General features: G+C 40.9%; 1 protein-coding gene across 1 annotated transcript in view; it reads right to left on the bottom strand.

The window, feature by feature from the left end:
- The window catches only part of PTCD2 (pentatricopeptide repeat domain 2), a 120,456-nt gene that overhangs the window by 35,996 nt on the left and 60,916 nt on the right, over window positions 1-23,544 (bottom strand). The gene's annotated exons all lie outside the window — the stretch shown is intronic.

The raw sequence follows: 23,544 nt of genomic DNA, 5'->3' as shown, positions 1-23,544 counted from the left end.
TGTGTGCCTTTGGGGCCAGTTATATAACCTCTCTGTGACTGTTTTCTCATCAGTAAGATGGTATAATAATAGTCCCTCCTCAGGGGATTGTTGAGATGATTAAATAAGTGTAAAAAAATTGGAGCAGTTCCTGGCATGTGGTAAGTGCTCAATAAATGTTAGCCATTATAACCATTTCCTGACACCCTCAGGTAAAGTTTGATGGGCCTAGTCTCTCCAAAAGCATCCTGCACTGTAAATGGTAGCTTATGTCTTTTTCCACCCATAGATGAGGTCATCAGGTAGGAGCCCCTTCATGCTCCCGAGGAGCCAATGATGTTGGATGCATGTGTGAATGGTTGCTAGGGAACAGGGCGCGTCATCAGGACTGGGATGCAATAGAAAGAACTATGACCCCAAGCTTCGTTAGCCCATGAGAAGAGTGCATGTGTTCATTGCAGGGGTTGCCAAAAGGTCAGAAGGAGAGAGTGGAGAGGACTGGTTGGAGTTTTGTGTGACCTTGGGCAAGTTGTTCAGCTGTGCTCAGGCTCAGCGTCTGATCCAAAAGCCTGGAATAAGGGTCCAAGAATTCATATTTCTAACAAGTTCGCGGGATGATGCTAAAGATATTGTTCCGGAAACCACACTTGGAGGACCTCTTATTTGCATCTTTCCTCTTCTAAAAGCCTGGTCTCCACTATGGTCACTTAGAAAAAGGATCTCTATCTATCAGTTAATTAATTCAGCTATAGTGGGAAGAACCTGGACTTTGGAGGCAGGTTCATAGACCCTGCCATTTGATGCTGAACAAGAATCTTCACTTCTCTCAGCCACAATTTCCTCATCTGTAAAATGGGAATACTAATCCCTAACTCATATAATTAAATAATGGGGATAATAGGCCTAGACCATATTAAGTATTCAATGAATATCAATCTCTTTAACTCCCTTTCCAGATGTATAACAGGCTGATAACCACCCAAAGTGTTAACCCTTCCAGGAATGCCCAAGATGATAAGAGCAATTACTTACATTTATACAAGTCTTTACATTCATAAAATGAGTTAATAAACATCAACCTTTTATTTTTATTTTTTAAGATTTTTTTAAGTTTATTTATTTTGAGAGAGACAAAGATAGCACGTGTCGGGGAGGGGCAGAGACAGAGGGAGAGAGAAAATCCTAAGAAGACTCCGGGCTGCCAGTGCAGAGCCCAACCCGGGCCTTAAACTCACGAAACCGTGAGATCATGACCTGAGCTGAAACCAAGAGCTGAACACTTAACCGACTGAGCCACCCACATACTCCACATCATCTTCTGAAGGAAGCCTGATATCTACATTTTTAACAAACACCCAAGATACTTTTCATATGCGCCAAAAGTTTGAGAACAACCTGAAAGATAGCATTATCAATCCAATTTTTTAGATGAGAAATGAGGTCATAGAGGTTAAGTGACTTTCCACAATAACCCAATGACAATCCTTAACCTCTGGCTTAATACAGTTCAGACATCAGGGACTGGAAAGTGGGGCAGATGTTTTTGAATAGAAACAAAGTATTCTTGGCATCACCATGTGATGCCATGTGATTTGCAGGGGGATTTGGGGGACTGAAAGGTCAGTTCACATTCGATATTGTCCGAGTATATGGCACCTCTATTCTTAAGGTAAGGAAGGAAGCACCTGATCCAGGTGTTCTGTGGCCTTTCAGTTCTCAATGGCTGACCAAGTGCCAGTTGGCTTTCGGGAATGAAATACGTAATGACCTTGCCGGCAGACAAGCTTCCTCCTTTTCTATTCCTCCTTCAACCGCTCAAGTCTTAATAAGGGAAGGATGCAGTTGCTCCTAAATGTGGAAAAATCTTAAAAATCTGGAAAAACCTTAACTCAGGAAAGAACAAATCTTGGCTTGGAGCTTCATTAGTGGGTATGGCCAGCAGCCAACACACCACCAGTTGGGTTATTTGTACTGCAAAAGGAAATAATTTACTTGAAAGCTACCTCCTTTCAGCTTCTTCAAATCCAAAATGTCACTGAAACCAAAAGCTAGAGTTGAAATTAATGGAACAAAATATTTAGTACACATCCAATGGCTTCATAAAAGCAAAATTCCTTGCCCTTATCCATATTAAAGTCTCACTGGTTAAGTGGCCATTTTTAATCGAGACTGAGCCACTTCTCTCTCTGACCTTCCCATCCCAGAACATCACTTGCTTTTGGAAACTCCTCTTGTGTTCATATGTAAGGAGTAGTCCCTGAGGCTACTATGAAGATTTTTTTTGTGTATTTATTTTGAGTAAAGGATCCTTGAGAATGAAACCTAAGTATGGACAAGGGTACTGTAACTAGCCATGAGAGAAATTAATACCCAATTGGTATGGAGTTTGACAACTGGAAGTATTTTTTTTATACTTAAGGATATTTTAACCTCCATGGTTGTGGCAGCAAAATCATGCAAGCGAAAAATTTCCCCAAGGGGTTTGGGAGGGAAATCCCACTTTCTCATAAAAAATACAGTTTATATCTTTTTGCTTCAAATTAGAAACAGAACACGGTTTGTATTTATGCTGAGATCGCAAGAATTCACAATAAGCCTCACTGGGACTATGCCACCTATAACTCAGCAGGAAGATGAGCTGTTTTTGGAAAAGAGCTTGAATAGTGTCACCTATACTAGACTGTGAAATATTTTAGGGTTCAAATCCACTTTTTACCCTCCTTTTACAGATGACTATGAGCCTAGATTATAGTGGGCAGTAATGACTTGTGGAGGAACCAGTGACTGTAAAACAGACCATTTTTGCTTTATAGACAAGGCTAAAGTGTGGTGTTCACAGACTATGATGGAGTCAAATCAGAAACATTAAAATCAATTTCTGTAGTCTAGCTAAAGGACCAAAACAAGAATTTTATAAGCCTGGTGAGAGAATGAACACAAAGGTGTCTCCTGGGAATGTCCTTAAAATCACAAAAATATAAACCAGAAACCATTATTTTCTTTATACACTGTGAATGGAAGTTTTCAAGAGGCGTAGCAACCAGTTCAGTCACTTGCTATCCAAAGCAGACTTTGTCTCCTGGATGTGGACAAAGCCACTCATCTTGAGCCATCTCCCTGCAGGTGTGCTGTTTCTTTGCCAGCTGGAATTCTCAGTCAGGGAATCCAAGACAAGAGGTGAGTCAGTGTCCTTCTCTATTGGTTTCAGCACAATTTTACTTAGTGCTATACCTGTACTGATTTGCACTATAAAATCACTGGGCTTGAAGTCCAAACTCGAGGGAATCTGATGCATGCCATGATAAGGAAGACAAAAATGGGAAGACTAAGTGTCGTGACAATACAAACGATTGATGTGTAATGCCAAAGTGTGAGCAACAGATTCATGTATCCACCCACTCATCCATTCAATGAATATATATTGAGCTCTTGGTCAGAGGTGCACTCTCTTACCCAGTGCAGGTCATCCACAGATGTTTCCATGCTCTGTGTAAAGTTCTGGGGGAACAATGGACAGTCCCTGCCTTCAAGGAGCTCTCAGTGCAGTGGGAGAAAGGCGCAAGTGCTCAGGGAAGTACAATGCAGAGTAGAAAGTCAGACGATGCAATAGTTAGCATGGGCAAACCTGTGGAAGGCGGGATACTTGCCCAGCCTTGGGGGGATCAAAGGCAGCTGCTTGCAAAAGGCTGCACCTGAGAAAACTCTGAAGCAGCAGACAGGATCTAACCCAGCTAGGAAGAGAAGGGAGGACAATCCAGGGTGAAGACGCAGCACTCACAAATGTGAGGGTTGAAGGAGAGAAGGTGGGCCATCCAGAAGAAGTCATTTTGGATCAGCTGAGTCGACAGAGATAAGAAGAAAGCTGCCAAGACAAGAAGATGAGAGAAGGGGAGGGGAAAGGAGGAAAAGAAGGGGGAAGGCAAAGATGGGGAGAGCAGGAGAGGAGAGGACATAGCCAGTGTCCAAAGTCGGCTTGGTTCTCACCCCTCCCATGGCCTGTGGTCAGATTCCCTGGGTTTTTGCATGTGGATCTTTTCTTGCATTAGCATGTGGCCACATTGCTCCTTATAATCAAAGGCATTCTAACCATAACAGGGGCTCTCGATTCTTTTGATATTCAACAGACTGAAATGCAAGTGGGCTTTTTTATTTTTATTTATCTTTTTAAAGCATGTGGCTGATAAGCATGTGACTTACAAAGAGTAGTTCAATTAAACTGCCATCTTGATATTCTGGGTTTAAACAGCTACTCGGGACCAGAGGTGGAAATCAGCTGGTTTTACTCCTTTATTTACTGCCACTTCTATCAAACACTCCCTCTGCTATTCACTGGCTTGGGTCTGCCCGCTTGAAGAAATGCTTGCTCCAAAGTCCTCCCTCTGGTCTTGAGGGTCAACAGTTAGGCAACCATCTACAGGATAATTAGGAGAAATATACTGCTGACTTTTCAAAGCCAGATTTCAACTTAATGATCAACATACCCTAATGTGAAAAGTTCTACAAAAGAGGTTTTAAAAAATAAGTAACAGGGGCTCCTGGGTGGTTCAGTCTGTTAAGCATCTGACTCTTGATTTTGGCTCAGGTCATGATCTCACAGCTCCTGGAATCAGCCCAACGGGTTCTGTGCTGACAGCACAGAGTCTGCTTGGGATTCTCCCTCTCTCTCTTTCTCTCTCTCTCTCTCTCTCTCTCTCTCTGTCTGTCTGTCTCTCTCCTGCTTGTGTGTGCACATATGCATGTGCTCTTTTTCTCACAATAAAGACATAAACTTAAAAAAAAAGGTAACGAGGGTGCCTGGGTTGCTCAGTCAGTTAAGCATCCTTTGGCTCAGATCATGATCTCACGGTTCAAGAGTTTGAGCCCCACATTGGGCTTGCTGCTGTCAGCACAGAGCCCACGTGGAATCCTCTGTCTCCCTCTCTCTGCCCCTCCCCTACTCATGCTCGCGCTCTCTCTCTCAAAAATGAATAAACATTTTTTAAAAAGTAACAAAACAAGCCCTATGTCTTCCTAGACAACAACTCTCTTATCTTCATAATTCCTATACTTAAAAAAATCTAGCTCAATGAATAATAAGTGCTTAACAACAATAATAACAAAAATACTTTAACCCTACTTTGGACAATTCATTCATTTCTCTCTACTTTCCAACTTCCTATTCAATCATTTCTATTAAGTTTTTTTCACACCACACTCAGAAACCGATAACACAAAGTTACCAAGCATAAACATTTCTAGCCTACCTCTTTCTTGCAGTTTTGTTCCTCATTTTTCTTCCCACTTCCCCTTAAGGAGGATTTTTCTCTCTTTCCTAAATGGGCTCAAGCCCATAATTAGTCCTGTGAAAGTTTGTGCGGGATCTTATTTTCGAATGTTTTCTCACGCAAAATGCCTTTAGGGCTCTAATCTCAACACAAAGATCTCCCAAAATACAGTGGCTATTTTTGGGAGAAAAAAGAAATTCTAAAAAGCCTGGTTACAAATGAGTAGGGTTTGCAAACTGTTGGAGCCATTAACAAAAAACAGAAAGATTTTCACATGTGCCCTTGTGAATATCAGTCTTTATTTTCTTAGTCACACTTTCGAATTATAAGTCTTCTGTTAAGAATATCAGTGTAACATTAGAGTCATTAATGTCCCTCTTCTCACGTCTCGCTTTCTGTTGTCTGCCTAATACTTTCTTATTACCAGCCATTTTTAGTCCATCCCATCATCCCTTTGCCTCTATACTAAATGGGCCGTGCCCAAGGGCTTAAAACTGAGCATCTAGCAATCAGATGTCACCTACTGTGTTCTTCATTTCACTGACAGCCTTGAGGGACCTTGTCACTCTCCTGCTGGAGCCCTTCACATTCCCTTGGCTGAGCCATTTCCCATGCCGTGTGAACCACACTCTATCTCTACTTCTCTCTGGAAGTTTCAATTCTTAAAACTTGGTAAAACTGAATCTCTTCTTCATTTCCCTCCAACAAACTGAATTCCTCTCTAGGGGTACACTTTTCTCTCAGAATGTTTTTTTTTAAACCTTGGCTGTTACTCTCTTTTGCTTCCCCCTCTGCAAGCTTCTTTCTCACCTTGAACCGTTTAGTATCAGTATTATCCTTCCTGCCAATCTAAAATGGGCAAATACAGGCTAATTCTCTTACTCCAACTTCTTTTTTAAAAACTTAAAAACATCTTAAGAAAATGTCTTCTGCTTATTCAGGTATTTTCAAAATATGTTTAAGCAACAGTGACCCTTGAGAATGGAATTGAGGTGGTTTGGGGGTGAGGATTGAGAGGGGAACAGGGCACCCTTACATTTTATTTTACTTATTTTTGCTTAAAGTGTTCTTGGTAATGTACTATTTTTGAAATTAAGGGGCGCCTGGGTGGTGCAGTCGGTTAAGCGTCCGACTTCAGCCAGGTCACGATCTCGCGGTCCGTGAGTTCGAGCCCCGCGTCGGGCTCTGGGCTGATGGCTCAGAGCCTGGAGCCTGTTTCCGATTCTGTGTCTCCCTCTCTCTCTGCCCCTCCCCCGTTCATGCTCTGTCTCTCTCTGTCCCAAAAATAATTAAAAGTTGAAAAAAAAAATTAAAAAAAAAAAGAAATTAAAAAATATTTCTTTTACTCAAAAATATCTTTACATTGTTCTGAAAGAAAAAACTCCTCTAAGATAACAGCTATCCAGGTTTTCACAACTAAATCGTTATTTGCTGAAAAGAGGAAGAAAACAGAGATAGAGACTGTGAATCTCTGGGAGAGAGTATTGCTCAAAGTCAGCATTCCCTTTACTTGTGTTTCAGCTGTGAGCGTACAACCAAGAGCTGTGAGCACGACACTATGAAGCTGGGCATAGAGACAGTATCGATAATTCTGAACTAAAACCATGTAAGTTATTTTGATGTATCTTTAGAAACTTGTGATTCAAAAGGAAAAGTTGCCTCTCAATATTGCCTCTATACAGATTGATATATTCAGAAATATTTCAAAATCAGCATATGTTGCTACTGTAGTTATACACACACACACACACACACACACACACACACAGACAAAATTCCCATTCTCCCAAGGTTGATAAATTTAATCAGGTTTCTTTCCTAACCTAGCACTAAAGTATGCATTTGCCAGGGTCCCCCCAGGGATCTAGGGGGCAAAGGGCCCTGCGATACAATCCAAACAGGGCAGCCTCCCAGGGCTGAGAGCAGAGCGGTGGAGGGTGGAGAAAAGATAAAGAAGAAAGAATGAGAAATATTCAGCACAGGTGTGAGGAATAGGTTATTTTAGTACTTATATTTTTATAGAACATCATATTTAAGTATTGAATCATATATTTTAAAACTTTGTCATAGCCATTATATAAGCCATAGATAAATCTGCCTGGTGGGTCTAGGCAGCTGGGTGCTGGCAACCAGGTTTGCAGACCTAGAAAATTAGGGGCAAATTGCCAGTCTCTGGAAATATTCTTTTCAATGACAATCTATTTAATTATGACATACTTGGGCCATGGTATTCCTGTAATGCCAGGTGTAGGCCCAGGCCCTTTAAATGATCTGTCCTTCAATTGTCTTTCTGATTCACATAATCCATTGCAAATTTCCAGGCCTTCCACCTTTAATTACTATGTGTAACATTGCAATCTGAGAGTTACCCATCCCCAGCATCACATTCCAAAATATCAACATTTTATGAATTCCTATATAAAGAAGATTCTATCTCTGTGTTTTCTATATGTTAATTTTTCAATACTGGCATGTGTCTTAAGGGAGGAATTCTTTATTTCTGCTTTCTTATTTTATTCAAAATTCATTCCCTCTTTAGGGGTTTTTGGGGGCAACTCTCTTATCAATCCCCTTAAAATCTCTCTGGAAAGTCTCTTTCTGGCAAATACAGTCTTACTTCTATGAAAAGCTTTTCCTCATGGTAGAATCATAAACAAGAAATGGCCTCAGAGGTTAGCTATGACAACCCCTTCATTTGACTAGTGAGAAAAACTCTTCCCGTTTTTTTCTTTTTTAATGATAGTGCTTAGATAACAACTAATCTCTTCCTCTTTGTCCTCCAGTATCATTTATCTTTCAATTAGAGTCTAAGATTGCCTATACCTCTAATAACTTCAGATAAAAACAACAACAAAAAAACCTCTGGGGTTTCTTTCTCTCAGAGAGCCTTTCCTATATTTCACTCCTCAAATCAGATTACTAATGACACTGGGATTCTTTTCCTTAGTGTCTGGTTAGGTAAATTTACAGCAGGAATGTAGAATTTTGCCACGAATTGTTGTTTTAATCTCTCAACTTGTGGGACCTAATGTCAGCACACTTTCCACCCCTAAGTATGCTTTGCCCCTGAACTTCTCTGGGTCCTTGTGGTTGAGTTGACTGAGGTCCTATTGTGCAGCAGGCACATTTACAAGTAGCACCCCCCACCCAACCCGATCTTCATAAACCCCTGTGAAGTGGAATTGTTGTTCCCATCTTAAAGGGGGAAGAAACCAACACTCTGAGATCAAGCGGGGGCACAGCCAGGATATAAGCCGGAGTTTTCTGACTCCCAACATTTCTACATTATTTTCTGTATATATTACTGACTGAGTGCTCTGTTCTTCCCACTCTTTGACACTCTACTAAGTCACTCAATCTGTGTCACCAGAAGAGAGGTAGGGGAATAATAGAGAAGAAGACATCACCAGCCCCTCGCATGGCCCACCAAGAGTTAAAGTCTCCCCAAAGGCCTCTTTTTCTTTTATAATCCCCAGAAAGAATCAACAATATTAACTTTTTGGCCACTTCTTACCCCTTTTCCTCCATCCTCTTGTGACTATTAATTTAATGTTAGGTTTACCACACCATTTCTGTAACAGTAACTTCCGTGTTGTGTTTTAAGTTTTGCTCCCACTTCATCTCATGCAAGCTCATTTGTCTTCATTCTTGAGACAGTCTTTTAGAGATATGCCAGTATGGAAACTCTTCTGTACTGTAGTTTTCCTTCAGTAGAATATTGCTGTGCATGGGGCCCCTGAGTGGCTTAGTTGGTTAACATCCAACTGTTGATTTCAGCTCAGGTCATGATCTCACAATTTGTGGATTTGAGCCCCACGTCAGGCTCTGCACTGACAGTGTGGAGCCTGTTTGGGATTCTCTTTATCTCCTTTCTCTGCCCCTCCCCCTACATGTGCTCGTGCTCTCTCTCTCTCTGAATACATAAATGAATAAACGTTTTAAGTAAAAGAACATTTCTGTGCAATTTTAGGGATATAGCAAAGGGGACAGGGGAGAATATATGTTCTCATGAACCAGTTTATCGTAGAACCAAAAAGAAAAAGGGAAGAAAAAGAAAAAGCCAGTAACACCAAAAGACGGTCCATAAAATAAAAATATTGATACATTGGACTTCATCAATATTAAAAACTTTTGTGCTCCAAAAGAAAACTAAGAAAACAAGAATCAGGTCACAGACTGGGAGAAAAAATATTTGCAAGTCATATGACTAATGAAAGACTTGTATCCAGAATATATGAAGAATTCTCACAACTCAATAAGACAAATAACCCAATAAAAAATAAGCAAAAGATTTAAATAGATATTTTACCAAAGAAGATATAGCAATATTTAATAAGCATATGCAAAAGTGTACACGCCATTACTCATCAAGGAAATGCAAATTAAAACAATAATGACTTACCTTTTCATACTTATCAGAATAGCTAAAATCAAGATAGACAGTAACAAGTGTTGGAGGGGACATGGGGAAATAGGAACTTTCATACATTGCTGATGGGCATGGAAAATGGTAGAGTCACTTTGGAAAACAGTTTGGCAGTTTCTTAAAAAATTAAACATAACCTTACCATACAATTTAGAAATCCCACTCTGAAGTATTTACCCCCCAAATAAAAATCAAACATCTACAGAGACTTATACAGAATATTCATCACAGTGTTATTCATAATAGTCAAATGATGCCAATTGAAAGAAGCCAAATGTACAAAAGAGAACATATTGTATTCCATTTATATGAAATCTATAGAAACAGAAATTAGATTAGTTCCTGAGCCTGAGGCTAGAGTGGAGATTTACTGCAAATGGGCATAAAAGAACTTTCTGGAGCCATAGAAAAGTTCTAAAACTGGGACTGATGATGGCTGCACAACTGCCAATTGGTTAAAAATAATTGAACACTCACAACGAGTAAATTTTATGGTATGTAAATTAGTGAATTGTTCTTTACCTCAATTTTGCTAAGTTTTTATCTTTAGCTTTATTGACTTTTCAACCTATAAACCCACACTACTTTGCTATGCATTCATTCATTTCCGGTGAAATTCTAGGATCACATAGGACAGCGAATCCAAACACATTACACTGTCCCTTGTTTGGAAACTGAGCAATCTAAATTACAATTAGACTTGAAAGTGTATGTTAATTTCCTTTAGGGGATATACAAGATCTTGATAATGTTAGTCAGCATCTTCAAAATCTAACATTAAATAAACTGACATATTTGAAATGCTGACTCCTAAGCGAGCAAGAATGGTTTCATTTTGTTTAGTCAATTAAAAGATTTAAAGACAAGTGGTGAAAAAAGACCACATAGTTTGCTTTCATCAGAGTCAACTTTTCTCATCAAAATCTGGGTCCTCCCTTACCCAACAGATTAGGTTTCTTCCTAAAAAGAGGGTACTAACCTATTCTGGTTTCACATTGGTAAAAGGAATGTTTGCCACAAATCCTCACCCCATCTAAACATCATGTGGCCTGCTTTAGAGCCGTGCTATTTTAGTAATGAGAATTATCCTGCTTGGGAAAAGGTCCAGAGTGGCTGAAGAAACCAGCCAAAAGGAGGCTAATGGATATACTCTCCTTGATTTGGCTTTTGGTACCTGGAAAGAAATTACATTTCCTTGTCAGACTATTTACACAATTGTGATTGCCACGTCGATGATAACTGGTCTCTGCACTAAACACCTGAGGCAATTTACCTATCACATACCAAATACATTAGTATGTTAAAGTAAGAAGTTGTGAGATTCTTTGCTTAGCAAACATTTTCAGCAACCATGAAACAGTCATGAACAATAGAGGAAACTAGGTTGTGATTCATTAAAGAACCCCAACTTAAATGCTATGATCTTCATGGATTCCTTGAGGGCTTACAAGTGTGAATTCTCCCTCTGTTTATATAGGTCATTGGTATATTTGAAAACAGAAAAGCATTTTAATAATGCCTATCTCCAGAAGTACAGCAAACTAGTTGCCAAGAGACTCCTCATAAGGTATTTACCTTGATAATTTACTAGTGCATGAGTAACAGTCTTAAAACTAAAATGTTACGAATCCATTGCTTGACTGATTGATATTTGGGATACTGAGAACGGACTCCTCCTGCAGGGGCAGGCTCACATTAACCAAGCTCACTGGGACTGGTATACACAAACCACAATGTCAATCCGTGAATTTACCATGCATTGTCACATTATCCCAAAGACTCAAAAACTTGTGTTAGCAAATGGGTGCATCCTACTCTCACCCCCAGCCACGGGAAGCCCAGGTAAAATCAAAACTGCCAGTGTGAGAAATGCAACCGTGAAGCTGAAATAATCTTAGGTTTCCCCCACTGCACCATCTCTCTCCCTCCTTCCCCCAACCCCCTCCTCAGCATCTCTCTCATTCTCTTTCTCTCTCAACTTGTTACATGGTGAGCCAATTTACCCAAAGGTGATGATGGAATCACAACAATGGTAATTAATCAATCTTAAGGAGCATCTCTCTACTTAGAAAGATGGATGCCCTCTCACCCACCAGAGGGACAGTTTGCCATGGAAATGGAAACATTTCAGGTTGTTGGGCCAAGACCCCTCCCTTGTGCTGGACTTGGAGAGATGTCAATAACCTCAGCCTGCTCTCCCACTCTCTTTTCTTTGTTTCCATGGTGAGCCGATTCAATTTTGACTGGCACACTCAGCCAGGTATAGTCATTTCTAAGAGGCCTGTAGTCATCCCATCTCCTTAAGGATATGTGGGTTATCTTGACTATGAAACATGATAAATTGATTTCTGAGGCTAACTTGTAATCAAGATGTTAAACAAGAACAATTCTTGGGATGTCCTCATCAAGCAGGTTTCTCTTGTGTCCCGACTGTCTCTTTTAATTCACTCTTTGCACCAGTTCTTCCCTAGTCTCTGGAAAAATATCTAGAACAATCTGATGATGTTTCTGCTCACTTTCTGAGAACATGCAATAGGTTCTGGTCTCAGTTTAGTAAGCAAAATATCCAGCTTTATGTGATCACTGAAACTCCAAACTCATTTTAAAGTTGAGAGTCTTCCCTTCCTCCAGCTTGCAGGTCACAATCAGATAGATAAAGGGGCTTGGATGGCTTCTCACTGTGTAGTCTGTTCAGGCTATCACAACAAAATACTGTAGACTGGGTAGTTTCAACAACACACATCTATTTGTCACAGTGTGAAGGCTAGGAAGTCCAAGACCAAGGTCCTGGCCAGTTCAGTTCCTGGTGAGGACTATCTTCCTGGGTTGGAGATAATTGCCTTCTTGTTGTATCCTTACCAGGTGGATAGAGAGTTCTCTCTGGTGTCTCTTCTTATAAGGGGACTAATCCTGTAGGATAAGGGCTCTACCCTTATGACTTCATTTAACTCTAAGCACTTTCTTAAAGGCTCTGTCATAAATTCAGCTACAGTGGGAGTTAGGCTTCAATATTTGAAATGAAGCTGAGGGACACAATTTAGTCCACAGAACTTGCTTTCATCCCCACACAGCTCCTGCTCCTTCCTTCTTACACCTAATTTCGGACTCATAAATATGGGGAGTGACGAGAGTTAAGGAAGCGACCATTCGTACTTATCTGAAGCTGGCCTGAGCCTTCGGCACACTCCCCAGGCCTGGCACAGCGCAAAAAGAGATTGCTTCTCCCCGGGTTAAAGTTTGTCAGTTCTTGGGAGTCCTTCTTTTTTTTTTTTTTTTTTTTTTTTTAAATTTTTTTTTTTCAACGTTTATTTATTTTTGGGACAGAGAGAGACAGAGCATGAACGGGGGAGGGGCAGAGAGAGAGGGAGACACAGAATCGGAAACAGGCTCCAGGCTCTGAGCCATCAGCCCAGAGCCCGACGCGGGGCTCGAACTCACTGACCGCGAGATCGTGACCTGGCTGAAGTCGGACGCTTAACCGACTGCGCCACCCAGGCGCCCCTTGGGAGTCCTTCTTGATGTGGTTGCTACACTCTCCTCCTGCTCTGTGCTTATGGCTCTTTGCTCAGTCCCTAAGAATTCACAGCTGAACTCCATCCTTTTCCTGCTGAAACTCCTCCTCTGATCCAGACAACCCATTTGCACAGACATGAGTCAATTGCACACCAGCTTTCTCTTGACTGGGGGCCATTATGTCCATTAGAAACCTTCACACTTCCTTTCACTTTCTTCCTTTCAGTCTCAAATTCTGGGAGAACAGGCCAGTCACAATGCAGCACCAAAATCACCTTTGTTCCTACAGTCAGAGCACCTCTCATTTTTAGGTTCCCCAGGCAGGGATCAGAATTCACGCCTCCTCAACCCTTGGAAACTGCAAGCCACATAGAACACATTTCTAGCTTTTTGAGTAGTGTCCCTAAAGCTCATCTTCCTGCACCTGAAGAAAATGGGAATCACCCCCCTGACACGACCCCCCCACCTAGTCCTCCCTTCTATAGCAGACACGGTGAATTGGTCCCTAGCATCATTTCTGATTTCTTTTCTTGTGAGCTTCCTATATTGCAAAATTGAAGATAATCATTTTCAGATTCTCCTGTAGTTAGGGCTCTGGATACAAATTAGGTTCTGCTAACTGATGGCACTTGAACAAGACTTAGAAGGCAGAACAGAGCAGGGAGGTGGGCAAGAGGTCTCTCAGTGTGAGCAAGGCCACAGAGGTGGAGATAGCACTCCTCTGCATCCGTGTTTCAGTGTCCACCCATCATCTTCACGGACATGAATTACTATTTCCATCAGTCATGGCAGAGGTTTCCTTATCTCTGGATCACAGCTTCGGCGGTTTGCACTTGACATCATGGTTCATGTTCTAGTATCAGCTTCTCGACGCCTCACCTCTGGATGGTGGCCAGAGCAACAGCTCCCCTGGGTGCCCATTCAGTGGATCTGTTCTGAAAGTCACTTCTGTAGGCTTAGCCTACAGTGCACTCCTCCAGCCCTTCTAAAATTTCCTAACCACCAAATTCCTCGAAATAAACCTCATTCTGATTAAAATATCTAGAGTAGTTTCTGTTTCCTGCAGTCTCGGACTAACCCACCTCCTCCACTTAGGAAAGGCAGCACAGAATGAAATTCACTGGAACATCAAACAACTAGGCTGAAACTTCCATTTTGACATCCTTGTACAAACTCCCTGGGGGCAGTCCTTATTTTCAGGCCTTGAAGAGCCCCTCACCAGAGCTCCTATGTCCTCATTGTGCCTTGGTCACATGAAGAGGGCCCGATGTATTTAAAATAGCATACTTCACCCACAATGAAGAACTCTCCATTTGTATATGTTTGCATTCTCAAGAATCTATCCAATATTTTACTTGACTAATGATGGTGCAATCTCTCCCCATCCTAAAATCATTGGCTACATCCCTGGATGCTTATTTGGCCTGGCCTCAGGAGCAGGCAGAGAGGTAGACAAACATCAGAGCCTGTGAAGACCAACTTCTCTTCCAGAGTACTCACTCCTCCAACTCATATTGCACCCCAAATAGATGGATTCTTTGGCCTAGGTTTCATTCCCTGACATAATGCAGATAGCCCACTCACTGTAACAGTTGTGTCTATGATCCAGAAGTGCCTTTTCCGAGCTCATCCTGACCTGTTTTCAAAGCAAGTTTTGATGACAAGGAAGCAGAGAACATGAAGGCCATGGCCAGCAGTACAAAGGATGAAGTATGTGACTTGGGGACGATTTCACTTTCTCCAATCTCCCAGAACACTTCGTATAAAGTAAGAGAAATATTGTTTGAGGTGAATAATTAACTTTCTTTTAATACTCGTAGAATGTGAATAAAAACATCTTTTGGAAACTCTGTTATTTGTCTTGCTGTATCTCATTCTCATATTGCAGTCCTTAAGCATGTTCCCCCCACCCCACTACAGAAATTGGGCATTAGATGGTGGAGGATGCCATCCAAAGTGGGAGAAAGCTGAGGATGAGAAAGTGGGGACTCAGCCAGGGTTGGTATCTCCTTTGCAATGTTGCCAGGAGGCAACATACCTCATTTTTTACTAACCTTCATCATGCTTAAGCCCCAAAATAACCACACAAAAAATCATCCCCCCCCCCCGCCCCCAAAGCTTGCATCATGCTCTTTTATTCCAATCTGAGTCACAGCAATGTTCTTTGAGTCACCTGCCAGGACTTAATTCAAATTTCACAATGTCCTTCCTATGTGAATGCTTTCTGGTTTCTTCCTTAAATTTTATTTTGGCAACAAAATATCCTTTGAAAAAAATGGTTCCAAGGATCTCCTGTGGTCTCCCTCTTCTCTTCGGGGCCCCTGGCAAGGTCACCAACTCCCTTTGTCCTTCCTTCTTCCCTTGCCCGTTGTGTCACTTTCCTGCCTCCTTTCCTTGTATTATTTTCTCCACTGAAAGCTTCTTCCCCCTCTCGGTGCCCTTCTAATCCCCAGGGGACAGTTGCTTCACTGGCTCAAAAAGAAAGACCCTAGGCTGAGAAGGAGGCGGACGGCTCTGTGCCCCTCAACCTTGGACGAGTTCCTAAATGTCTCAGAGCCTGTTTTCCGTAAATTCAAATGGTTCTCAGTTCATATCCACAGTTGGTTTCAGCATTTAGAGAAAAATTGTACGACAGCATAGGTACATACATTCTCCCCTTACATAGAAAGAATCCTACCATTACATAGAAAACTTCTTATTTGAAAGTAAATTTCTAAATGTTTACTAAAGGGATGCTGGCAAGATAGTGATCCATTCATTAAAAGGTATGAAGTGGCTCTTCAAGTACAGTGTCTTGAGAGTAAAAAAGTAGTTTGCAGAACAATATATGTAGTAGAGTCCCTATTTTTAAAAATCTATCCTAGGGGCGCCTGGGTGGCTCGGTCGGTTAGGTGTCCGACTTTGGCTCAGGTCATGATCTCACAGTCCGTGATTTAGAGCCCCCTGTGGGGCTCTGTGCTGACAGCTCAGAGCCTGGAGCCTGCTTCGGATTCTGTGTCTCCCTCTCTCTCTGGCCCTCCCCCCATTCATGCTTTGTCTCTCTCTGTCTCAAAAATAAATAAACGTTAAAAAGAATATTTTTTAAATCTATGCTACATGCTATGTGTCAGTTCTATGTTACCTATTACACATAAATCTGCGTGTTCTTAGAAGCAATGGGAAAGGATTTGGACCACATGTAACAGTGGTTGGTTTGAGTGGAGGAGGAGGTGTGGGAAGGGAGAAAGGGAATTTTAGTTTTTTCTATGCTTCTGAATTGTTTGAAATTTTTGCCAGCATTTCGTCAACGATTACCACCAATTTCTGAATCATATGGGTGGTGGAAAGCATCTTCCACATCCCGGATTAATGCTTGATTGATATGTTTAAAATCTTGTAAAATAAATTATCTTATAGTAAGCATTTTCCTTTCATCCCCATTCATAAAATGTCGTTTGTAAGTAAGTAAGCAAACAAATTAACTGACTGCTTTGCACTGTGGGAAAGCGAGAGCTCAGCTGACCCCAGTTTTTCATTGTAGCCTCAGGTAGGGGTCCCCCTCCTTCCTGCCTGCAACATGTCAATCACCCAAGCCACAGCTTGCAGCCTCAAGAGAGGAAATGGGGTTAAAGGCCGAGGTGAAGCAGAGTGCTGAGTCTCCTTTCCCTAATGAGGCTCAAAACAAAGAACACTATTTTCTGTGATAAAGTCATTACCCAGAGAACAAGCCCACATTCTATGTTACAGACTGTAGCTTCTCTAGAGGGACTTGACCAAATTATTTATTTCAAACCTGTTTATTTGCTGCCAAGCAATTTAGATGCACATGAAGTTTACTATGGTGGTGGTGGTGGGGGGGTGGTATTTATGTCACCAAGTGAAGCCATTTCTCTTGAAACCTTTTCACTAAAGGAATTTCTGTGAACTTGTTTTGTTTATAGTTAACTATGGTGACGTATGGGTTATTAAAGTAGCGAAACACACACAGATGCACACAGAATCTTCAGTCTCTACATCCTCCCAGGATGAGCTGATACATCTTTGATAACGGATCACGCACCCAATGCCCCAAAAAGGATATTAGTAAGGGCAACTTGGGAGTATGATTTCCTCCTTCTCTCCTTCTACCGTCCAGCCTATTTTAAGACAACTGTATATAAATGGACTGTTGCCTGCATGACTCAGGCTTTGCTAATCACAGAGAACAGGAGTTTGCTTGGCAGAAGAATCAGTCACTGTCTCTCAGCTCCTATGGTTATGGCTGGTGTAGGTGTTCCCTTCTACCCAGGCAAGAGAAGTCAATAAAAATAAAAGTTACATAAAAATTACAAGTCAATCCTATGCATTTATGTGGAAAGTGGACATTATTTGTTCCATAATGTTAGTGCATTTCTTGGGAGCAATATCAACATTAAGACACTCAATCCTTGTTATTTTTAAAAAGCATTTATTTAACTATGAGGTATATTTTTTGTGCATTTTCAGGGCCCCACTGCCATCAGCCTACAGAAGCCCCATCACCTCACACTCACTGCTGCAATGCCTCTTAACTGGTCTCCCTGGCTCTTGTACTGGCCCCACTACAACTGGTTCTCTTCGTATAATGCAAAACAATCACTTTAAGAAGCTATGAAATAAGTCCGTCAGAGAAAGACAGATACTGTATGATTTCACTCATATGTGCAATTTAAGAAACAAAACAAACAAGCAAAGGGGGAAAAAGAGAGAGAGAGAGAGACAAACAAAGAAACAGACTCTTAACTGTAGAGAACAAACTGATGGTCTTAATTGTAGAGAACAGACTGATGGTGACCAGCGGGGAGGGGATGGGGATGGGTGAAATAGGTGATGGAGAATAAGGGGTGCACTTATGATGAGCATCAGGTGATGTATGGAAGTGTTGAATCACTATACTGTACACCTGAAACTAATATTACATGAATGTTAACTAACTGGAATTTGAATAAGAACTTAAGAAAAAACCAAGGGTAATAATAATGAATAATAATAATAAAAGAATGATAGAATCTGCCTGTTAAACCATCTGATCCTGGTGCTTTTGTGATTGACATTTTAGAAACATCTATTTGTATGGGAAAACAAACAAGTAAACAAATAAGAGGCAAACCAGGTCTAACCCCAACCTGGTTGACAAACTCGTCACTGGTTTACCACTGTATGTCGAATAAAACACCGGTCTGGCTCACTCTCCACTTCAGCGTTCGGCATCGTCCCCCCTGCACTCCAGCCACACAGGCTTTCCCCAACTTCAGAAACCACACCAGGCTCATCCTGTCTCAGTGCTTTGCACTGCTTTCCTCTGCCTGGGAGCTCACTCTCTGCTTGTTCTCTTAACCAGCACCTTTTCTTTCCTCTACTCAAAGCCTCCTCAAAATGTCTCCCCTGTAGGCTTTACCAAAGTGGTCCCTCCTTATTTTCCTTCACAGCTTCCTGTTTGTGCCATTTTACTACTTACTATACTCTATAATTACTTGTTTATTGTCTCTCCCCAGGTGGCTGAAAATTTCATGTGGGGATGGACCATTAGAGCTTGTGTTTTGAATGCTTCATTCGGGGACCCACCAGAACCCATAGAGATTAGGGAACTGACAAAGATTCTTTGCTTGACCATATGTGGGTCAGGCTCCTGAACCTTCTCCTAGACCCTATCTTTGCACTTCCTTGTAAAATCCTGTCTTAGCAAGAACCCTGCCGAGTCAGTTTAACCAGAACCTCCTACCCTGGATATCTGATCATCCCTTTCCATCCTTCAGGCCATGTCCCATCACCCTGGTCTGTCTTCAGTAAGGATTCTGTTAGGTTGGTTTAGCCAAAATGCCCGACCCCTGATGTTTCCTCTAAGTAATTTTCCAAGCACTGATTCCCACTCAATTCCTTGGCTATAAATTCCCACTTGCCTATGGGGTATTCAAAGTTGAATCCAATCTCTCTCCCCCGCACTGCAAAATTCTATCAAAGTGGTCCCTACACCTAGTGGTACCAAATAAAGTCTGCCTCACCATCTTGAATAAGTGTCATTGGATTTTTTTTTTTTATGAAAGCCCAGGTTATTAACTCCTACAATATCATGAGTGTGAGTCATCATTAGCAAAATTTGCACTAACATTCTTGTTAACATTATCAACTTAATTTTACTGGGCAATCTGCCAATAGCAGTCTAAATCTATTAACGTCTTTTCCAGTTAAAATCTGTAAGTAAAGATTCTAGGTCAACATCAAGGAAGTAGGATACAGAAAAGGGGCAGCTTTGAGACAGAAAGTGTTGCTTATGTTCGCTTTCCATCAGTTTGAGGGGTGCAATCGCCAATTTTTCTGACGGGGTAAAGATCGGGGAACAGTTCGATAGGATAGGATAAAAAAGTATGACTCAGCTCTCCCAAACCAAATCTTTTCATGATGACCTCACTTTATTTGAAACAATGAGAATTCCAGGATCATTGACACATTTGTACCCAAAAATAAAAAGGAAAATATTTTAACCTTCTCTTAAGTTTCGGTATCAATGTCTCCTTCCATTCAGGTTTATAATCAGTGAGATTTCTTTTATGTGTTCACACAGAAGTATTAAAGCAATCAGAGTTTAAATTTCTTTAGTTTTCAACAATAAAATTATTTGCATATTTGTGAAGATTTAATCAAAATCACAGATAGGAATCATTGTTATTTTATGAGAAGGTGGATTCAAAAAACAGAAAATTAAGTATAAAGCTATTACAAGACATACTTTATATTATCTACATAATTCCACAGTTTTGAAACAAAGTAGCCATGATTGTTGCTACTGACAAAAGACTAATTAAGGGCTTATGTGAGTATCATATAACTAGTCAGTTGAATTGACACACATTTATTGAGCTTTGTTTTTTTTAAACATTTTTTAAAGTTTATTTATTTTGAGAGGGAGAAAGCATGTGTGCACGCAGGGGAGGGGCAGAGAGAGACAGAGAGAGAGAGAGAGAGTGAGACAGGGAGAATCCCAAGCAGGCTCCACGCTGTCAGCGCAGAGGCTGACGTGGGGCGCAATCCCACAAACCATAAGATCATGACCTGAGCTGAGATCAAAAGTCAGATGCTTAACCAACTGAGCCATCCAGGTGCCCTTTATTAAGCTTCTACTATGACCTCAAGAAGAATAGACATGGTCCCTCCCTGCCAGAAGCTTATGTTTAGGGGAGAAAGGTAGCACATAGGTTATTACATTTTACATTTATTACATCATTAAGTGCCTACTTACATATATTAAGTGCTCACTACCAAGTTCTCTATTAATACCTTACATGCACTATTTTATTTCATCCTCACCATAACACATCAGGTACTTTAACTATATAGCAATTTAACATTTAAGACAACTGTGGAGGATATAAAATCAATGCACAAAAATCGGTCGCATTCCTATACACCAATAATGAAGCAACAGAAAGAAATCAAGGAATCGATCCTATTTACAATTGCACCAAAAACCATAAAATACCTAGGAATAAATCTAACCAAAAAGGCAAAAAATCTATACACTAAAAACTATAGACAGCTTATGAAAGACATTGAAGACACAAAAAATGAAAAAACAGTCCATGCTCCTGGATAGGAAGAACAAATATTGTTAAAATGTCAGTACTAGCCAAAGAAATCTACATATTCAATGCAATCCCTATCAAAATAACACCAGCATTCTTCACAGAGCTAGAACAAATCTTAAACAATCTTAAACAATCTTAAAATTTGTATGGAACCAGAAAAGACCCCGTGTAGCCAAAGCAATCTTGAAAAAGAAAACCAAAGCAGGAGGCATCACAATCCTGGACTTCAAGTTGTATTACAAAGCTGTAATCATCAAGACAGTATGGTACTGGAACAAAAACAGGCACTCAAATCAATGGAACAGAATAGAGAATCCAGAAATGGACCCACAAATGTATGGCCAAGTAATCTTTGACAAAGCAGGAAAGAATATCTGATGGAATAAAGACAGTCTCTTCAGCAAGTGGTGCTGGGAAAACTGGACAGCAACATGCAGAAGAATGAACCTGGACCACTTTCTTACACCATACACAAAAATAAACTCAAAATGGATGAAAGACCTAAATGCAAGACAGGAAGCCATCAAAATCCTCGAGGAGAAAGCAGGCAAAACTTCTTTGATATAGGTCGCAGCAACTTCTTACTCAACACATCTCCGGAGGCAAGGGAAACCAAAACAAAAATGAACTATTGGGACCTCATCAAAACAAAAGCTTCTGCACAGCAAAGGAAACAATCAGCAAACTAAAAAGCAACTGATGGAATGGGAGAAGATATTTGCAAATGACATATCAGATACAGGTTTAGTATCCAAAATCTATAGAGAACTTATCAAACTCAACACCCAAAAAACAAATAATCCGGTGAAGAAATGGGCAAAAGACATGAACAGACACTTCTCCAAAGAAGACATCCAGATGGCCAACCGACACATGGAAAAATGCTCAATATCACTCATCATCAGGGAAATACAAATCAAAACACAGGGAGATACAACCTCACACCTGTCAGAATGGCTTACATTAATAACTCAGGCAACAACAGATGTTGGCAAGGATGTGAAGAGAGAGGATCTCTTTTGCATTGTTGGTGGGAATGCAAGCTGGTGCAGCCACTCTGAAAAACAGTATGGAGGTTCCTCAAAAAACTAAAAATAGAACTACCCTATGACTTAGCAATTGGACTACTAGGTATTTATCCAAGCGAAACAGGTGTGCTGTTTTGAAGGGGCACATGCACCCCAATGTGTATAGCAGCACTATCAACAATAGCCAAAGTATGGAAAGAGCCCAAATGTCCATCGATGGATGAATGGATAAAGAAGATGTGGTGTATATATATATACATTGGAGTATTACTCAGCGATCAAAAAGAATGAAATCTTGCCATTTGCAACTACGTGGATGCTGCTAGAAGGTATCATGCTGGGCGAAATTAGTCAGAGAAAGACAAATATCATATGACTTCACTCATATGAGGACTAAATTAAATTAAATTAAATTAAATTTAATTAAAAAAAAAGACAACTGTGACTCAGAGCAGTTAGTTGGCTTGTCTTCAGTCACACAGCCGGTAAGTGGCAGAGCTGAGATTCCTCCCAGACCTGCCTGATTCCAAGGCTCAGAGCCTTCTCTGTCATAAAAATGTGCTGGGGTCCGATACTACTCAGAGTCTTCCCAGGAATGAAAAAATAAGACTTGATGATAAGATTAGAATGTGAATTTCATGAAGGATAGACCACATCCATTCTGTTCCTCATTTTAACACCAAAACTCAGGATGGTGACTGGCACACAGTAGGACCTTCATAAATTTTTTAATTTATTAAGTGTTGAAAGCAACAGATTCTAGCTCAGAGCGGGGACATGCAGAGGGAGGTTAAATTTTTTTTTTTAATGTTTATTTATTTTTGAGAGAGACAGAGACAGAATGTGAGTGGGTTAGGGGCAGAGAGAGAGGGAGACACAAAAGCAGAAGCAGGCTCCAGGCTCTGAGCTGTCAGCACAGAGCCCAATGCAGGGCCTGAACTCATGAGCTGTGGGATCATGACCTGAGCTGAAGTCGAATGCTCAACCGACTGAGCCACCCAGGCACCCCTTAGAGGGAGATTAAAAAGACAACTCTCAGGTGAATATAGGAACCTCCTGACAGTTTACAAAGATCTGATGTATGTGTATTTTTCTGGAGAAAGGGAACACAGCCTTCATCAGATTTTCAAGGGATTGTGACCCAAAAATATTTATAAACCACTGATAAAATCTATCCCCTTAATTTAAATTATGGGAAGAATAAGGCTCAGAAAGCCAAGTGATTGGTCCAAGGTTTTGTAGCTACTTAAGGACTGGATCTGAATGCACACCACAGATATACAGATCACCTGACCTTTGAACTTCTTCCAAAATGCCACCCGTAAAAGGATAATACAGTGTTGTAGGACTCAGCCACAAGCAAATCAGGCTTTCCTCTGAAATCAACATTCAGCTCCCCAACAGAAGATGGAGAGCTCTTTACAGAACAGGCTCACTGCTGAAACAAATAATCCCCAAATCTCAGCCACTTAACACAATTAAGACTTTATTTATCACTCTCATCACATCTGATATGGATTGTGAGGCTTTCCTCCAAGTGATGATTCAAGGGCCTAGGCTTCTTCCATTGAATGGCCCCACCACCTTGGTGTCTTTTACCTTCAGGCATTCAGATAAAAAAGAAAGAGGGCATAGACGGTAATGGAAAATACAACAGGGCCTCACTAACACCCACATTCCATGGTTTCAACCCACTGCAAGAGAGAGTGGGAAATACATTCTTCCTGTGGGCCCCGTAGGGTAACCAATCATGC

This window comes from Leopardus geoffroyi, chromosome A1 (genome assembly GCF_018350155.1).
Source record: "Leopardus geoffroyi isolate Oge1 chromosome A1, O.geoffroyi_Oge1_pat1.0, whole genome shotgun sequence".
NCBI classification, from domain to species: domain Eukaryota; kingdom Metazoa; phylum Chordata; class Mammalia; order Carnivora; family Felidae; genus Leopardus; species Leopardus geoffroyi.
This window is presented reverse-complemented; position numbering and strand designations above follow the sequence as displayed.